Here is a 19,694-nt window from a genome sequence, read left to right as displayed (position 1 = left end):
TTCCTTCTTCCCCCCCCCCTCCGTAAAATCGCCATGTCATCTTCGTATTTTACGCAATCGTTCGCGACGAGGATATTTATGGATATTCCGGGAGATAACCGATTTGCACTGATTTCCTCTTATACAAGCTTGACTTCAAGTCGAGTGTCTATTCGGTAATGTTTTGTATATACACATAAACGTAAATCTTTATACAGTATATTTCTTTAAATATAAAGCCCATGGCACGTAGAAAAATGTTTACGGCCGCCGTTCTCAACTGTGATTGGTCAATTCGCTTATTGATTATACGCTTACGGTCTTGCGTTTTTCTATGTGCCATGGGCTTAATAGTGCTGAATAGATACTCGCTCGATAACAAGCGATAGTTCAATCAAATTAATGGTTTTTTATATCGAACGAATATTTGTTTACATTTTTAGTAAATATTTCCTCAGAACTGTTCCGAGTATTTATTACAATTTAGTATTTTTTTCAGTGTATAATGATGAGATAGTGACGATAATTTCTTAACAAAATGCAAACGGAGAAAATTAGAAAGTCCGACCTTCCCTATTAGATTTCCGTGTAGATCTTTCAATCTGCAAATCCTTGATTAGCGGATTTAATTGTCGATCAATCGAGAACGGACCGGATTCTTCCGTCAAATCAGGAATCGAACAGGCAACGGCTCAGGAAACCAATCGTGGGACAGGTGGCGAAGCGCAGAGATCCTTTAAGAGAGCGATTCCGGCTCGCCGTTAAAGGCTTTACAAACAGGCGCCAGATATTCGCCACCCGTGTAGGTCGGAAGCTGTTCGGAGATCCCTCGTTTTCTCCTTCTTCCCTGTGCTCGCTTACGTTCTCTCGAAAGCCTCTCGGCTTCTCGGCACGGCCTCAGTCGGCGCTCCCATATAGATAAAATTTATGTACCGAGCCCGGCCTGATCCTATACGCATACGGCCACATTGAGCGCTGACAATTAATTAAAGAATAATTTCTTGTCTCCGCGATACGCGGAGGAGCGTCGCCAGTTGGCGTCCAATTATGCTCTCGAACCGGAGTGGAATACCAAGCAGGTCCATCGACGACACCGGACGCCACGCTGGCCACGCACTTCGCCGGGTAGTCCGCTCGTTAATGCCCGTATCACACTAGCAATTAAAGATTGCGTCTGCGTTCGCGTCTCTTAACCGATCAAAGAGAGGCTGCTGGCCAGCAGGTCTCGTCCGATTGGTCAAAAGATGCAATCGCGAACGCAGACGCAATGTCCAATCCAGAGACGGCTTAAGGCATTCGTGGCCCAGGGGGTTAAAACGGGGCCCCCTTCATTCATGAGAATTGTTTTATAATATTACTAGTATAGACATGAAATACCTATTTTCAAATACCATAGAAATTATTTATTGAATAATAGATATTGAATAACAATAAATTAAGTGCAAAATACATATATATATTTTGCAAGTTCTATTTAAGAAACGTGGTTGTTCGTATGACTTTCGCAGTTTGAGTCGTTTTAATTCTGCTTAAAAGATACAAGTAAGTTTTGGATGCTGAAGAATAAACACATGAAGATAATTCACATTTTATTGAAGTTGTAGCACTTACGACATTTTCTTTTCTTGATTTAGAGTGCACCCAAATTCATTGATTAAATCATTAATTTCTACATCTGGACAAGCTAATTTATATTCCTCATTGTACTTTCTTTTATTGAATAATGTCTATGTTTCATTGCATGAGGAATGCAAAATTAATTGTAACATTTTTAATTATTTATTTGTATTTGATTATTTACTTTCATCAATAAATACAATTTTAAGCTAAGGGGCCCCTTAAAAAGACGGGGTCCGGGGCTGTAGCTCCCTTAGCCCCCCCCCCCCCCTTAAACCGACCCTGTCGAATCGCTAGTGTGATACGGGCATAAGGCTCGTCGGGAACGGCCGCGCCGCTAACAATGTGATTCGTAAAGCGTATAAGTCGCGCAGGAGAGGAATAACGTTTGCGTCTTCATTACGTGGAACAACGGATATCAATAACTTCTTCTCCTCTCTTTTTCAATCCCCGGAGCGTCGGCCTCGGAAAGTCAGAATGCCATTCAACGTAGAACAGAGTTGAATTTTTCATGTTTTCAGATTTTCGTGGACACCCGATTTTACAATGATTTTCGGCCTTTTAAAGGTAATTGTATATATTCTATTCACATACTCTCGTACATCGTATTGTATATTATAATAGGGCATCAATATGCGCGAATACACGAATTTAAACATTATAAACAGGAGATGGTAAAAGAAATCTTTCTATTTTCAATCTATGTGTATTTATATTTTATTTTACATGTATGTTTCTGGCTGCATAAAAAATGTACGCGTCTCCACTTCTCTATTCCCGTATTTAGAGAGCAACGTTCTCGATGTATTTTAATAACTACGCTATGAAGTCAAATACGCCCGTCGGAAGGGTATGAGTAGCAAAACGAAAACATACGTGTTGAATGAGATGGACCGAAAGGGACAGGCGCGGAGGGGAGAAGTATATATTCATACGGTTAACGCGTGCAGGTCGAAAGCAGGTCTCCACTCATTCAGTTTATCCAAATTAATTGGTCGTAAATTAAGCGGCCCGGTCTGACGAGCGGACGAGAGCGGTCTCGATGAAGAAAACGGAACGGTGTGCCGACTGAAGCTCCGAGAGGGACGGCTAAATACACACAGTTAGTAGGAGAGAGAGAGAGACGAGAGGAAAGTCGAAAAAGGATACAAATAGGTGGTGAAAAAAAAATGAATGGGAAAGAGAAGAGTAAGATAGACGAAAGATTAAAAAACTAAAAGGGCGAACTAGAAAGGGGGCATACTGCTCGGGGGACGGTAGCGCATCGACACGCCATTATGTGGTGGTTGGGACTAATTTATACAAGAGAAAGACGAAGATACCATACGGAAAGTCGAGTTCGCGCGCGGCCGAAAGAGAGAAGGAGACCTCGGGTGGCATTATTCAAGAGTATAGGAGCCTCCATCCTAATTGGAAACCTTGCCACTGTTTCAACCGGGTGTACCGAAATTCGTGTCTTCCGCCGGGGATTACGGAGAATACCGGAGCGAGAATTATTCCGTGGAATCGAGCAAATAATTATTTCTGCCGCAATGTTTAGGTTCATTTTTGAAGATTGTGGGCAATCAGAAATAGAAATCATATACATACCTATACCTAATGTATCTTTCTACCGCAACGCAATTTTGATCATACATTTGAAGATATGAAAGTGAATAAGAAAATAGAGAAATAGAGAAACTGTAAATAGACGGTACTTGCTGTAAAGTTCTTTTTGTCGTTTTGACGTTCATTTTTTTTTTTCCGATTATGAGAGCATTTCAAATATTATGAATAAAAGTTTCATACATAATTTCTAGACGCTTCTGTGCTAATTTTGCACAGAGATTATACTTGGCGGCATACTTTTAAGCCGTAATCACCCTAGCGATTGCGCGATTGCGATTGCGACGATTGAGAATTACTTCTCCACCAATCGGAACAAAGCGATCGGTGACTCTGCTTCGCTCCGATTGGTTGGAAAGTAATCCTCAATCGCGCAATCGCCAGGGTGATTACGGCTTTAAGGATACGAGAGGCTTCGGAATCGTTTGAGGCAGAATGAATCGGGCGTAGAGAGTGAGAACGCGGATCATGTGCCGTTGCCGATATATAATTGCCGGCGAGATGAATCGAGACGAAATTCCCGTTTCCGACTTCGTATAGGAAATTTACGAAGCCGATCGAGAGACGGTATAATCGAAAACATTTACGGCGAGAAAGTTATCCGGCCACAGCCGCAAGAAAGTCGCGACCGATGCAAACGTGTCCCGGCAATCTCTTCAAAAGTACCGAGGAATCGAGCTCCTAATTAGGTACAAGCTTGATGACTGTTCTTACACGTATTAAGCGATAGAGCAAACACGAAAGCGGTAAATAAAGTTCATAATTTATTTCGTTGTGTATCCGAGAATCGCGTTTCTTCCCAAACATTCTTTCTTAACAGAAATTACCTTATTTATGAAATTATTCCTAACTGCAAATATTTAGCCGTAAATTAAAATCTCATGTTTCCTATTTTTTTTTGTTTTTTTTTTAATGTAACGACTTACGTAGAATATTTCTGATACCTCATCCTTATATCTTAATGTCCATTGTATTCATTGTTCTCTCTCTTTAATGATACACAATTAAATCGAGATCCATAACATTCTATAATTTTCTAAACAGAAAGATAAATGCATAATCAATAAGATAATAAAATCAACAATCTAATTATTGAAACAGGATGATGCTATAACATTATGATATATTTTATATGCCAATCATGTTTTTTATTCATATAACTTATAATTATTCTAAATCTCTACGTCTCGTCGACGTCGTTAAATTCGTGTCCGAACGGGGGCACAATAACCGCGTTATTCAATCGCCGGGTGCTTTTCCGGGTGCGAAAATCCTCGAGGCGTTTTACACGCGCGGCGATTGCCGGGCGGCGTGCTAGTTTAAGTAGGTGTTTCACCGGCTACCGGTATTCCTGGAGCAATTAGCGTGGCGACGCAATGCGAGGTGGACGGAAATCACTTTAATATCTCTCTACCTCGACGGCCGGCAGCGCGACCGGTTTTGTAAACACGACGAAATGACACTATGCTTTATGAATTGTCGGCGTAAACGGTCGTTTTTTCTTTTTTTTTTCCCCCACTCTACTTGTCACTGCGGAGCGACGACGACGTCTGGGAGTTGCAGGCGCGATGAAAAACGAAAAGATCGTAATTATTTACTCGTCTCCATCTTGCCACCGAGAACGCTGCTACTATTAATTACCGAACGGGACTCGTTCCCTATGAATATAGATGAAGAAAGAGAGAGAATTTCTTTTTTTTTTTTATTTTTTTTATTTATTTCTCGCTAATCGCAGAAGGAATCGAGTTACGCCGAACGGCATCGTCTTCAGTCTTAATTCGAAATTTATACTTATATTTGCTGAAGCATAATTTTTAAATGCTGATTTAATATGTTTGTATAACGTATTTATCTAATAGAGATCTATACTGATATATTTTTACTTACCTAATATTTCTAAAAACATGATATTTTGCCGATGATTCCGAATCATTCAGCTTTTCAATCAAAAGTTAATTAAGTATAAAACTCACGAATCAAAACTTCTATTTTCGATAAGAGATTGAGAATTGTATTTTTATTTTATTTGTGGAACATTAAGTCTTGTTCAATATTGTCTTATCATATTATTTAACGAGCAAAAAAATCTATCGCATAATTTCCTCGCAAGAAGGATCGATTGTCTCGGAAAAATAACATGGCAATCCGCAAGCGGAAATTTCGGAAATGTACGATGGCGAGCCACGTCCCCGGCGCGGCTGACAAAAACGGCAACAGAATCCTGAGGCAATTAGTCGATATTTTAATGCGCAAAAAGCCGACCCCTCGTTAGATCCTTTCGCAGCGAAGGACCGAACGCCACTTCCCAAAGGGCCATTGAGAAAAACGGACGCGGACACCGGGACCGATGCGGCACCTTGTTAGCGCAAGGATTCCCGGGTTGACAGGTTCGAGCAAAAATAACACGGACGTTAACCCGTTTCCACGACTACGAGACGTCGCGCGAATCGACCGCGGCCGCTTCGATTCTCTCCGCGATGTTCCAATCCGCCACGAGTTTATCAATGAGAGACGAATTCTAATAAGCAATTTTAATTTCGTGTATCCGATTTGCATCTCTGATGTGTTTTCGCAGGTGAACCGAAATTATCGGGCGAAAAAAAATATATATAATATATGTAAATGATTACCAGATATACGTCGCGATAATATCTAAAAGGAGATTTTGTCAAGAAACAGCGTTATATTTTGGCGGATAACTTAAATATATACAAATAATTAAAAAAACGAGACAATTTCACGCAAATATCGACTCGTGTTAACACACATAACAATTTACACAATTATTTTAAAATATAACTAAAATAATTTTTTCAAAAATTACCTTGGAAAGAAAAGGGCACTGGGAGTCAAGCGCAGATAACTTCACGCAACGCCGATATATATCAAGCAAATCTATCTATTACAAACAATTAAGCTTACATGTTTCGGCTCATTTTTGAGCCTTCTTCAGAGACAATAAAAATTACATAAATAAGTAATGTAAGCTCTCTTAATTTTTTTAATAATTTTTAATATATATCGGCGTTGCGTGAAGTTATCTGCGCTTGACTCCTCGTGCCCATTTCTTTCCAAGTTAATTTTTGATTTATACAGGAGTTTGTTATTTAAGAATTATTATATATTAAAATTTTTTTAATTAAACAATGCGAGCCACAATAAAATGTTAATATCAAAATTCGCTCGACCTTTTATGTTTACGCTTAATCTCAAAACAATTCGTATTTAGACGTATCAATACGGGGCTGATTGCACACATGGGAAGCGCTTATCGGATTCCAATTAAGTGCGCGATCCTCCCGGCACAACGGTAGTTACGCCTATACAGTCCCTACCTATACTTGCGGGCGTGCGGAAGTGATCGCGGAGAGCAAGAAATAATTAGAGCTCTTCGGTGAGCGAGAGCCAAAGGGGAAGTACCGATCCCAGCGGGGACTTCCTTAATTGACCTCTGTTTACATGCGCTCCCGTGCCCGCTTGCACACGTCGCCGACCGTTTATCCGATCGAGCGCGAGTCGCGAAATGCGAGTGTGAAATTCGTGTTCACGTGAAACGCAACCGAAGCGGTTCAAACGATCTACATGCGAAGCGTCGAAATCGTAAAATTCGATCAATTTGATCGTTCACGTATAATTCTGTACACTGAAGAAAAATTTACTCGGCAATATCTTGATAAATAAAAACAACGATATAAAGGCAAATGAGAGTAAAAAGTAATGAACAAAGGATATCATCTTAAATAAAACGCTACTATATTCGTGTAAGGGTTAACACGCTACATTAATATATATATAAGGAAATAAATAAATAAATTGTACATGAACAAATTTTACATGTTTCGGCCTTCTATTGAGGCCCTCCTCAGAAAAAAACGTAACGAAGCAGTTATCTTTTTCATATATTACAACTTGAAACTGAAAAATTAGATATATAAAAATATAAATAAAATAAGATAAAATAATAAAATAAAAACTGTCAAATAGGTGTGTGATGAGTCGTTGATCAGAGAATATAAAGTCAATTGTCAAACGATTGGCTGACCGATTGAAAAAAAGTTTCTCGTTATTCTGTTAAGATCGAGAAAATTGTTATATTAGACAAGTCACTTATAAGTATCTCTGTTAAAAAATAGGCAATATCTTAATAAATACTTTTTTGGATATTTGTAAATAAACATTTACTGAATGTGTGTTTACGAATATTTATTCAATATAAGAGCCATTAATTTGATTTATCATTCTTCTCATTGAGGAAATATTGATTTACTATAAACAAATGTTTACTTACAAATATTTATTAAAATATATAATAATTATTGTTTTCAGGGTATGTACGATGAAATTTAATTTACTGTTTAAGAACAATGAACTCACTTCTTCAGCAATGTTACAAATCAGATCACAAAAGAAGTACATGAACGTCACGATTAATAATTAAAACTATAGAACTATGTCGAAACTTGAGAAACATACATAATATATTCAGTAGGCAAAAAAAGAAGATATTGTTACGCGTTGTAATCAATTGTTATAAGATATAAAGTACTAATTTTCTCATTTTTTATTTTATCTACTCTTTGGTTCTGATATTTGATCTCGCAGTTTAGAATGTTATTCAATTTTCTGTTGACATTTCGTATTTATTGTCCGAAGGGGTGGGAGGGTCGAAAGACTACGGACGGAATACGAAGGATCGGGTTAGCACTACGGTCGCCTTTGGCTCGGTCCTTCGGGCGCGGCTGTTGTGCCCTTCGTTCCCAATTCCGATCCAATTTGATGCACGGTAGCTTCGGAAGATACCGCATAAGGGGGGCTACCGGGAGTAAATGGTAAATAACTGAGCCGTCCCTATACACGGGACCGGCCACGGGCGGAGAGAGAGCCTAATTAAACGATGTACAATTTATAACACCAGCCAGAAGGTCTAATGGCTCGCGTTCCTGGAAACCCGTTGGCTCCACCGTAGGACCACACCTAGTCGATCCTGCGGAGAGATTGTCATCGGCTCTAAGGAATGACGACGCCGCCTTGTTCACGATTCGTGTATAGCGCGCCATATAGTCTCTCACTGACGTAGTGCGGAAGGATCTGCGCGACGATCGCACGCGTCGTTGGAATTAATCATTCACCCAGCGCCTAATTATCATCCAAGATCCTTTCCAAATTTTTTGCCGATCGCGCCGAGTCTCCCGATCGACGATTTTATATTCTTGTCGATTATCATACGTGGTAAAATGATAGGAGGAAAAATTACAGAGCAATATATAAGAAGCGAAATCTCAACTATATATACCTATATTTTTATTTTTAATATATTATATATATATAAGAGATAATATTAAATATTTTAATAACACTCTTACTCTTTGCGGAGATACGTTTCTGGAATCGAGTGAAGTAAATTGAGCGGTCGCGGTCGGAGAACGCAGGTGTTAATAATCAGTACTGTGAAGCTCGCTTTTGAGTATATTACTAACGAAGGATACGCTATAATACATCGATCCTTAGCCGAGAACGATTCGTGTAAAGTAACGGAACAAGAGAGAGAGAGAGAGGGAGAGAGAGAAAGAGAGAAAGATTTTTTTCCACGGCAAACAAATCGCTCCTGCATCGGAATTGCGACTTTATTATACCATCGCGCGACGGAATGCGACCGGCGAGATGACGTTCTTTAATTTTATATTATTGACGAGCGTACCGATTAAATGGGACCGCTTATTGGTGATTCGTAAGCCCATCTAATGATCCGCGTCGGAATGCCAGTACCGAACGAAATTTTCAGGGCGAAAATTAAGAACTCGGGCGACGACGTGAGGCACGGCTTTACGCTGATAAAAAATCCCGGCCTTATCTCGATCGGCGAAACCGAAATTAGTATAGCTGGCGGACGTCCCGCACTCCATTGAAGTAGCAGGTAAACTAAATAAAACGCGAAACTTATACGCACAATTAGAGAGATATCTCTCTTTCCCCCAGCTGACACTGTCCCCTCTTCTCCACGTCCTCGTCACTAAATGCCAGCGGATGTGGCGGGCAGTAAAATAATCAGATTTAATACGAGCAATTATTTTTGTTATGCGAATGCATAAATTAACTGTTATCGCGTTATTTTTACTACGTCTTTAAAGTAGACTCGACATAACGGTGCTTGTGCCATCACCATTGAACGTTACATGATTATTATGGCGAAAATAATTTATATAAAGAAATTTCTCTCTCTCTCTCTCTCTCTCTCTCTCTCTTATTGAATAGTCGCATTAAAAATTGTGTTCTCTCAAAGGGTATGATTTTATATTCGCTCAACCAATAAATTTTACGAAACATCTGTTATAATCGATCTAATTTTAGATCTAAACTCCGAAGTTCTCGAAGTTAGTATTACTAGTTGGAGTATTTGAAAATTATATTTAAATGATAACAATTAAAAGACAAAGGTAGACGAAGGCAAATTGGAGTCAAATACGAAATTATAGACAATAGATGACAATTAAATTAAACTTGCCTCTTACATCTTTTTTATTTAAATTTTCATTATATTGGTAACAATCTGTTTGAGTTAATTGATAATATTTGCATATAGTTTTGTATAATATTGAAATTCGCTCCTCGTTCTTTATATTGAAGAGATAAATATATCGATAGATGGATAAATACGGAGTTTTATTTATTATCGTTTCTCTGAACAGTTTTTTTTTAAATACATATAGTAAGAAAAGTAAAATAAAAAAAAGGAAGAGTAATTGTAAATTTATGCCGTTCGTGCCTGCCTTTTTGACTGTAATCATCAAGTCATTATATACCGTCGCTATTAAGTCATTAGAGCCAGCGACGCACGTTGAAGAAAAGATCGGGGCGTCTCACTGTTGACGAATTATTTCGTATAATTTATCGTGATCGCGCGACAGCATCGGAATTATTATCGCGTCGCGTCGCGCGGTGAGATAAATTGAGAATCGTAGTCTGTATGGGGTTTAGCGCCGGCTTTCCTGCGGTCCTCCTCGCAGGCAAAAATTCCAACCTTATCTCCGCTGATGAAGTCGAAATTAGTAGCCGGCTACCGTACAAGTCCCGGCGTGGGATTTGTGGTAATGGCTTCAGAAACGAACACGGCGTCGTCACCGTGCTGTTGGAATCGTATCTTTTATCCGTATATTGATCTTGCCAGATCAACTTCAGCGTATCGAATATTTAAGAGAAGAAAATGCATATAACCGAGTTATTAAACGGAATATAAATGTACACAAGCGCTACGAACTGCATAAAATCGCGAGTGTCCCCTCGCTCAAAATAGCCGCGACGGTTTAAGAAATAAAACTGTAAGGTTTATCGATTTCTGAGGATTTAATAGGCCGATAAAGTTCTTGCGCTCCTCTCTCGCATGCCGTAGTAATCTCTTAATTAGCGTAAATCTACCTACACGCGATTATCCTAATTAGCATAGCGGCGGATCCGTCTAATTTTCGAACGGCGTAATGGCGCCGGGTGGAACGGTAGCGCACACCGAACGGTGTTAATACCGCGGAGCGGTGGTAATAACAGAGTTGCGGCTATTGGCATTGGTCGCGATCGGCGACAGCGATTGAACGTGGTATAGCCGATCGTAATGGCGGTAGCGGTCGTTGCTGGCGAACACACTCGTGCGCGCGCGTGCACACACGTGCCTAACGAGGTGACACACAGGGGTCGCCTCTCGCGGGGCCCCCGTTTGGACATCCGTAAGTGTTGGATTCTCGGCCGTTGTTAAGTAAATTGGGTCCCAACCGGTTTCTTATTTCGCGGCCACTGTCTTACTCTCCGCGATCGTACTCGGGGAGCAAGAACCGCGAGAGGAGCGCTCGTTGAGTTCTCTCTTCCCTTCTTCGGGGCCTCGAGTGTCCCAGGGCCGTATTACGAGCGCGCGAGTCGCTCGCGGCGCCGACGTCGTATATTTTCGCAAATCCCCGCGCAAAACGAGTAACCGGAAATCAATTTATGCGTATACGATAATCGTGAATCGCGCATTCATGTCCATTTTTATTAACTCGCTTTTCTGATTCTTTTGTAGAACTAGAAGAAGATGAAGATCGGGTTGATAAACCGAGATTAAAGTTCATTTATTAAATTGAAAAATAACAATAGTCAATAACAATAAAAGGGCGACGTAAGAGTCAAATTAAGATTAAAATTATGGAAATGTTGACATATTTAATTTTAGACTAAGAATACAAAATTATTAAAAAATATCTACTTAAAATCTACTTAAATAATGACGTAATGGTGACGTAACCATTAATAAAGTTCATTTACATTGATTATAGAAACGATTTTCCGTTCACATCCGTCGTTCACAACCTGGTTGGAAGATGGAGAAAGCCTGGAGAATTTCTATATAAACACTTGAATCTCAAGATAACTTATAGTTTCATTACATTACAGTTAATTAATAAGAGTATATAACAAATGATGATTTCGTAAATTTCTAATTTTTGTCCAGCGTATTGCAGCCCGTTTACAATGCTTCACTCTCATGAATATAAAATCCTATAGAGTTAGGATTAATCTAGCAAAAGTTACGAAAGAGACCAAACGCCGAAGCTCTGCGAGATGCATATACTTTCGTTTTTAGAGCAATGCTGTCTATAAGATTTAATTTCGGACATTGATTTGATGTGCGTATCTTCCTTTCTTAATAGGGAAAGGAAAGTCAATGCCTCTTGCAAACAGCTCGAACAGCATCGTTTTAGATATTTCGTATTCAAGTACAACTACACACGTAAACCTCTACTACTTACGCGCCCGTGTGTCTATCTAGAAGTGTGCACGACGGGAAGAATTTCTTTTGTTTTAGCTGCGAGAGCAAACGAAGGAGACTTCCACGGAGATCTCGGCAGCCGATACAGCCGCTTTTTGTCAATTTATAAGGATTTATACTAGCGGCACGCAGATACGCTTGTCCCTCCCTGCGCCCTGCGCTCTTCGCCTCCGCAACTTTCACGAAGGGGTGGTCGCGCATGGTCCTCGGACTCGGCCAAGGGTAACGAGCCTTCCTCGGAAACGCTATATCGGTAGATCGAATCTCGATAAGAAAAAAAAAAAAACAAAAAAAAAAGACGGCTCTTGTTGAACAAAACCTAATATAATTATAAGTAAATAAAAAGAATCGCAAAGCTTACCACAATTATTGCAACAACGGAAATGATAAGAAACGGAGATACGTGTATACATGAATTGATATATTGATATGAGACAAATATATATATATGCGTTCTTTATAATACGAGTAAAACTGTTGTCCGAGTTACACATTACTCATTCATGCATGATAATTAAACAATTACGTTCACCGACGTGGCCCTTCCTCATTACGTGTGAACTTCTCCGCCCCCCTTTCGTCCTCCTCCCGTCCTCCTTCACCTCCCTATATACCCGCCGGTGGTGATTAACGCTATGAAAACGTTCGGAGGAGGATGAGCCGAAGCGAAAGTGAGAGGAATCGAAAAAGAAGCAAAAGCGAAGTTCAGCCGGCGCGGGGGGGGGGGGGGGTGGGGGGGGCGCGGCGAGGGGGGCACAGGTCCTATCTTAATGATATTGTAGCCCGGCGTGCACGCGCAGGCTTGCTCTAATTGCGCCACTGGAGCGGCCATGTTACCCGTATACTCGCTGAGAGGGACGAGGAAGGCAGGATTCTTCCACCTCGGCGATTTCGGACGTGTGTCCGCGTAGGCACGTGAACGCGCAAGTCTTTCTCTCTTCCTCACCCACTGTCTGGGTCTGTAGGAAGATGAGACAAAGAGGATGAGAGAGTGTGTGTGTGGTGTGTGTCTGGAAGAGGAGATCCGGAGACCGCGCGCGAGACGAGGCGACTCCCTGGATTGAAGGAGGATCGCGAAAAGCCGAGCGAGAGGGGAATGTTCACGGTGTGTACTCGTAAATATACTCGCTTGCGAGAGAGTCTGCGTGCTCGAGCTGACGAGGGAAGGCAGACAAGAACGGGCGATCGCGAGCGAAAATGTGTTGTCGCGTCTCTGAAAAAGGGCAGAGAAAGATAGGAGATAGGGGCGGGGGAGGGTAGGGAGGGGGGCACACACACACACAGTGAAAGAGAGAGAGAGAGAGAGAGAGAGAGAGAGATGGCTGAGAGAAGGGGAAGGAGGATATGGAGAATGGAAGGGTGGACGAACGGTGGCTGGAAAAGAGAGGGGGCTCGGAGGTAAAAAGCTGGAAATGCAGCATGGCGGTCGCGGGAATCGGTAGCAATTATTACGAAAGGACGACAGTTGAATGCGAATACTCCCCGCGGCCGGAGAAGAGGCACGACCCGTGGATCCCGTACCACCTCGTGGACCACGGGTGGCGGAATCGACGCGACGATTAAGAGGAAATATCCTCCGTGGATTCATTGACTCCTTGATCGCCCAAGTTCGCGTCCACTCTCCGGATACAATCGTGGACGGCTCAACAAAATAGAATAGCTAATTGCCTTACTCAACCTTAGAATATTATCACTATTGAATGATAAACCAATATTTATCAATTTTTATAAATATATTATACGTTCGAATAATTCGAAGTAAAAATATTTAGTGAATGTAAATATTATATTTACTTGATACAGAAAGCATTAATTCGATTTAACTTAAATTTTCTTACTTTTTTTTCTCCTTCAGCAAATATATTTATCTACTGCAAGTAAATATTTACTTAGCACACCATTTAAAAATATTAAGATTGTTTTCAATTGTTTCAGCTTTTAGCGTGGCAGACTAGGCTTCTTAACGACCACACTAAAGGCGTATACAGTTTAGCGCTCAATGACCTCGTTCACTTGTACGTGAAATTTACGTATATCGCTGGCATTTTTCAGATTCGAAGTAACAACGGCGCGAGAATGTTATAAATCGCGTATAACCGGACGAGTCAACACTCGTATTTGTCCTGAATTATTTTCACGTTAGAACAGCCTCGCGGAATACGCTCTCGATTAGCGCGACGCTAACAAAGGTAAAGGTTGTAAGTAAAGGTGAGAATACTTAGGCCCCTTACCGCGACGAACCCTCGGCAAACTGAACCGACCCGCAAGTTCAGCTAACGCTCGTCTCTCCTCTTCCCTAACCATAATTCTCACTACGGCAGAGAAAACAAGTTAACTATACGTTTAACTATACGGCTGGCCAAGTATCTGGCCCAACCGACTCTTGGTATGTAATTGTTAATAGAGGCGAACGTGCCACTTCGACGATGCGCATCTCCGTTTGCAGAACAGCTATCAGCGTTAAACTCGTAATGTGCTTGAACGTCGGAACTTTCTCGAGATCCGGTACGACTTGGCCGAGCTTGCAGCTCGCCGAGATAACCGAATTGTTTAGACGTAATGCCTCGTCGGCGTACTGGCACATTGTCGGATAATTGCGACGTCGAAGACATTATCATTCATGGCTCGCTGAAATCGACAAATATTACGGTTCAATTAACCGAAAATCCATTGAATCTCAATGCGTTCACGAATATTTTTCGCGACCCGTATACGAAGTCCCGGATAAAGAAGCGAGAAAAATTGAAATTTTTAAATGAGAAAATATTTCGCGCGACTTAAATGGAAGTTCATTTGACGGAAGTAAAAAAAAATAGCAGAGGATGCGACAAGAAATTCTTGGAGAAACGAAAGTTATATATAATTCTCGGGAGGTGAACAATATATATTTAATTTTCGGCGGGAGCGGAAATGGAGCGGTACCCGCGTGGTGCGTTTGCGGGCGTAAGTCGGAGGATGCATCGCGAAGCCGCGCGTGTTGCACAATATCTTCTTCTCGTTTTTTCATTAGACGCGATACGTGCCGCACAATTATTACATTAGCTGCTCGCAAAGCCGGAGTTCGTGTGGGCTTTAGCAACGACTACAACATCGGCGGGGTTGCGGCGGGGGTGAGTTAAAATGGGAGGGTTGTTCAGGGCAAACAGCCACTTTGGCGCAGGCGTAACCGCTGCCAGTCAATATTAACCAACGAGTCGGATTCGAGACGTCGCGTCGCGTCGCGTCGCGTCGGTGTCACCGGCGGCGTGCGAAGAGCCGCATGGCGAGCGAAAAACCTTCTTACGGCCAGTGTTGCGCTTAGATGGTTTCAAAATCATCTAGACGGAGATGAGATGGAAATCCGTAAATCCATCTTAGATGAGACGAAGATGGTTTTAACTTGCAAAAGTCTAGATGAAAGATGAGATGGTTAAGCGATCCATCTAGATTGTTTTTTTAGATGGTTTTGTTTTAAAAAATAATTACAAACATAAAATGTTGCGCTGATCGGAAGAAGGATATATAAACGCTCACATTTCTATTTATAAGTCCATATTTTTCAAAAACAAAAGTTTCTCAAAATTCCCATCAGACAAACGGTTACGACGAAGGTACATGTATTTGTCGTCCTATACTAAACAGCCGCTCTACTGGCGCAGATGATGATAAAGAAGTATATTAAAAACAAATTTTTTTTACATTAGGGAAATTTACGAGGAAACATAAATCCTTTGATTTTGATTCTAAATAGGAAAGCGCTTCTATGCTGCTGCTGATAATTGGTTGCGTACTAATAAGATCATTTTTTTTTTTTTTTTCATAAAATCGTAAGAAAAAGAAAAATGTCAGCTGAAAATTGTCAGAAACAAACCTATGTCAAATTAAAATCATCTAAAATTTTTTTTAGATAGGATGGTATATTTTTCTCTCTAAGATGAAGATGAAGATGGTTTATATTTGCACAATCCAGATGTAAGATGAGATGTTCCAATTTTCCATCTAGATGACCATCTAAGATGGTTTCATCTAGATGTCGGCAAACGCTGCTTACAGCGAAGCCGAATTTTCTCGAACATCAGAATTGTTTGCGCGACATCAAAGCTGCCCTGTTTCAGAAACATAAATGATTCAACAGTATAACATTTGATGAAGAATATGAGACGGCAATTGCGTGTATCTCATTCGGTATAACACGTACGTTATTTTATTTTATCTGTCACTTTACTTATAAATTAATATATTTTTCTCTTTTAACGTTGTTTACAAGTTGTTCGAACTAATAATAGCATAAAACAATTATCTTTAATATTATTAAAGAATTGTTTAAAGGTATAGATCTCTTTCACACACACAGCATTTTCTTTAATACCATTTCATATTTTATAAGTGTTACATGTATGTTATATATATGTTATATATATAAATCTTATACATATATATAACATATATACAATGTATATTTATGTATATATATTTTATATATATATTTTTATATATGTAACATATACATAACATATATATATAAATGTTATATATATGTTTTAATACACGACATTTATGAATATCAATCAAGTAAGATACTTTATATGAAGTAATATTACAAAGATGAACTCCCTCGTTCTATATTTTGCGTTCTATATTTATCAGTCTCAACTACCACGCAGAGCTTGTTGTAATCGTTGAATCCCCCTTTTTCGCAAATTAATTTAAGAGAGGCTTAATCTGCGCCCGACAAAAGTATCGTCTTCTCGTAGATCGATTTCTTCCGAAAACGACGCGTCGTTATATTCGCGTGCCGCGCCGTAAATATCGCTCGGGGCCTGCTTTCTAATTTCCGAAAACCGGCAAGAGAGCTTGGATGCACAAAACATTTCCCCCGGCCATTATATCGGCGGCATGTAACCGCCGTTCAACGACTACACACCCGCCATCCCGCCCAACCCACGCATTAGCCTCGCGCCGCTGACAACTTCTCATTGTCCGCGATTCAGCCCGACGTCGCGGCGACGTGCTCATTGTTAATTAAACTACGCGTCGCCGCGCCATTGCCGCATTCACAGAAGTCCGCCCGCTTTCGCCGATAAGTGGCGGCGCGTTGGTGGTGGTGCCTTATAGGACGCACGTACCTCTCCGCCGCGGGGTTTCCGTAACGCGGGCCTTTTCCGACGCGGCTGCGGCGTCGACACCGCGCGCGAGCACCGGGCGAAGCTCTGCGCGGTCCGCGCGGAAAAGTCCGCGGATTGTGCCGCAGTCCGAGGACGTTTCATCGGGCTGCCGCGGCAATAACGCGGCAGTTTAATTACCACGGCGAATTAATGCGGCGGCAGAGTCGATAGAGCGGGAGCGAGCTGACGCGCGTTTGTCGCACTTTAACGCGAGAGAGACGCAGGAGAAAGATACGTATACGTATACGTAACGTTGACGTACACACCTTCTTTGAATTTCTATCTTATCCGAAAAGAATTTCTCATCTGTCATACGCGTGAACGTGTAAAAAATTGCATTCGAAAACAAAAAAAAAAAAATTATACGGACGCTCGGAAGTTCTAATTGAACATTCGAGGTATTAACGGCATATACGAGCGACGTTTTGCGCACACAAGTGGATGTGGCTGTTACGGGAGATCGAGCCGATGGACCATTCACTAATGTTCTGCATATTGGCACGACGGGTTAAACATGCGATCGATACTCCACGTCGTACGTTCCTTCGCGTATTATTACGTCAAGGAGGAGAGATAGATAGATAGATAGACAAATAGAGAGAGAGAGAGAGGGAGAAGAGGTTGCCGCCCTAATTCTCACAAATTCGATATAGCGCGACGGGTTGCGCGAATGCTCCTTAAGCAGCCCATAAAACGCAGGAAATTACCGAGTAGGAGCGTCACGACGCTCCTCTCGATAACGGCCTTATCGTGTATAGGCGCTACCGCCGAGAAGTCGTCAGATTCCGCCCTGGCTGCCGTAGAGATGGCGAAGCGCGAGATACACTATCGCACGATTTCGCCATTTCGCGGATACTTTTTGCATTTTCCACCTAACACACACTCCACCCCTAAAGCACGCGTTTATGTACCCTGCCATTTTTATTCACCTCTTATTGTATCGCTTGTATAACGCGACGTGGCGAAATGTATTCCGAGCAATTATATGAAAAGAAATAGTTAAACACATTGATAAAAAAATCATACCAAAAAATGTTTGTGTGGTAATTAATGTGGTATTTTGAGGAATCGAAAAGAACTTTACTACAGTGGAGTATCTAAAATTTATGTAGACGGATATCTGAAAATAATTTTGTCGGACTGTCAAAATATTATAAATATAATTTGAAAAATTCAAGGTCTCTTGTTTTATATAACAATAATCAATAACATTAAACAGGGCGAGTAAGAGTCGAATTACAATTAAAATTCTAAATTTTTCTGATAATTTATTCTTCGCAATATATTAGAATAAATTATCAGAGAAATTTAGAACTTTAATTGTAATTCGACTCTTACTCGTCCAATCGTCCTGTTTAATGTTATTGATGAAAATATTATAATTCTACATTATAGGAATCTCAAGCATGATGAACAAAAAGTTACAGAAAGTTTCGATATTACAATAACGATTTAAAAGTCAGAATTATCTTCAGATCTGTGTAGCTAAATTTTTAGGTACTTTAGCAAAACCGTCCTTTCCGCGCATATAGAAATTAAATGGGTTTAAGAGAAAAGCATATATATGTTTAACATTCATTGAAATAATCGATCGGTATAACGCGATAAAGGGAATGAAATTAATAGTTATCGATCTTTCTATTTTGTTTTTTACAACTCCATTTTATAACTTGGGTTCTATCGTGGGATAATTGTTACGTTCTCCAATTTATTTAGCAACCCGAGCGCACCCATTCGACCTTAGCGTTATAGGAGATACAAGCATATAATGTATCTGCGAAGTCCACCTCGATTCATCCCCCCGAAACGATAACCCATGATTCGGGGCCGAAGAATCCTCTCTCGTGGAAAAGAGAGCAAAACGCGCGCGCGGCACGAGGGAGAGTACGTATTGCAACACGTACAAGCGCGGGTAGTGGATGGTCTCTCCGCTCCCCCCGTCCTCCCCTCGCGCTCGCCTCTCGTATCCGCGCTCGCGGACGATAGGAGTGGTAGGATAGTATAGCAGCTCTCGGGAGCCCCCAACAATACCCAGGAAATTACATAACTGTTGGAAATATCAACCAATACCAGTGCTCTGGCACTCGCGAGCCGCCGGCGGCGGTGGCGGTGCGGCGGTGGCGGTGCGGCGATGCCAACCCCTCCGTGCCATTATTATAACTGGGTAGGTGGCGTATTATACGCGGCCGTCGGGGGAACTCAGGCGGGCGAACTTAGAGGGGGGGGGAGGGGGGGGGAGGGGCGTCGAGCCACCCGCGCATTGGCGGCGCGATGGCTGCGAACGAGCCCACGAAATGAATCAGGGTTTCTCTCGGGAAAACTGGAGTTCCATTGCTTTCCCAGCAATCGTGAACACGTCCTTTTTTTTCGGCGGGTGTATCTTCGAATAAATTTATCGAAACAGGAGATACGTGCGTACACCATAAAATGACAGCGGCATTGAGGGGACATTGAGGGAAACAGATATATATAAATAGAGGTCCATTTTGCTGTGTAATTGTTTTAAACGGTATAATATTGTCGATCTATATTGATAGAGATAAAAAGTTATGCTTGTA

Source organism: Cyphomyrmex costatus, unplaced genomic scaffold, assembly GCF_001594065.2.
Source record: "Cyphomyrmex costatus isolate MS0001 unplaced genomic scaffold, Ccosl1.0 scaffold273, whole genome shotgun sequence".
NCBI lineage: Eukaryota > Metazoa > Arthropoda > Insecta > Hymenoptera > Formicidae > Cyphomyrmex > Cyphomyrmex costatus.
Note: the sequence above shows the minus strand (reverse complement) of the source record.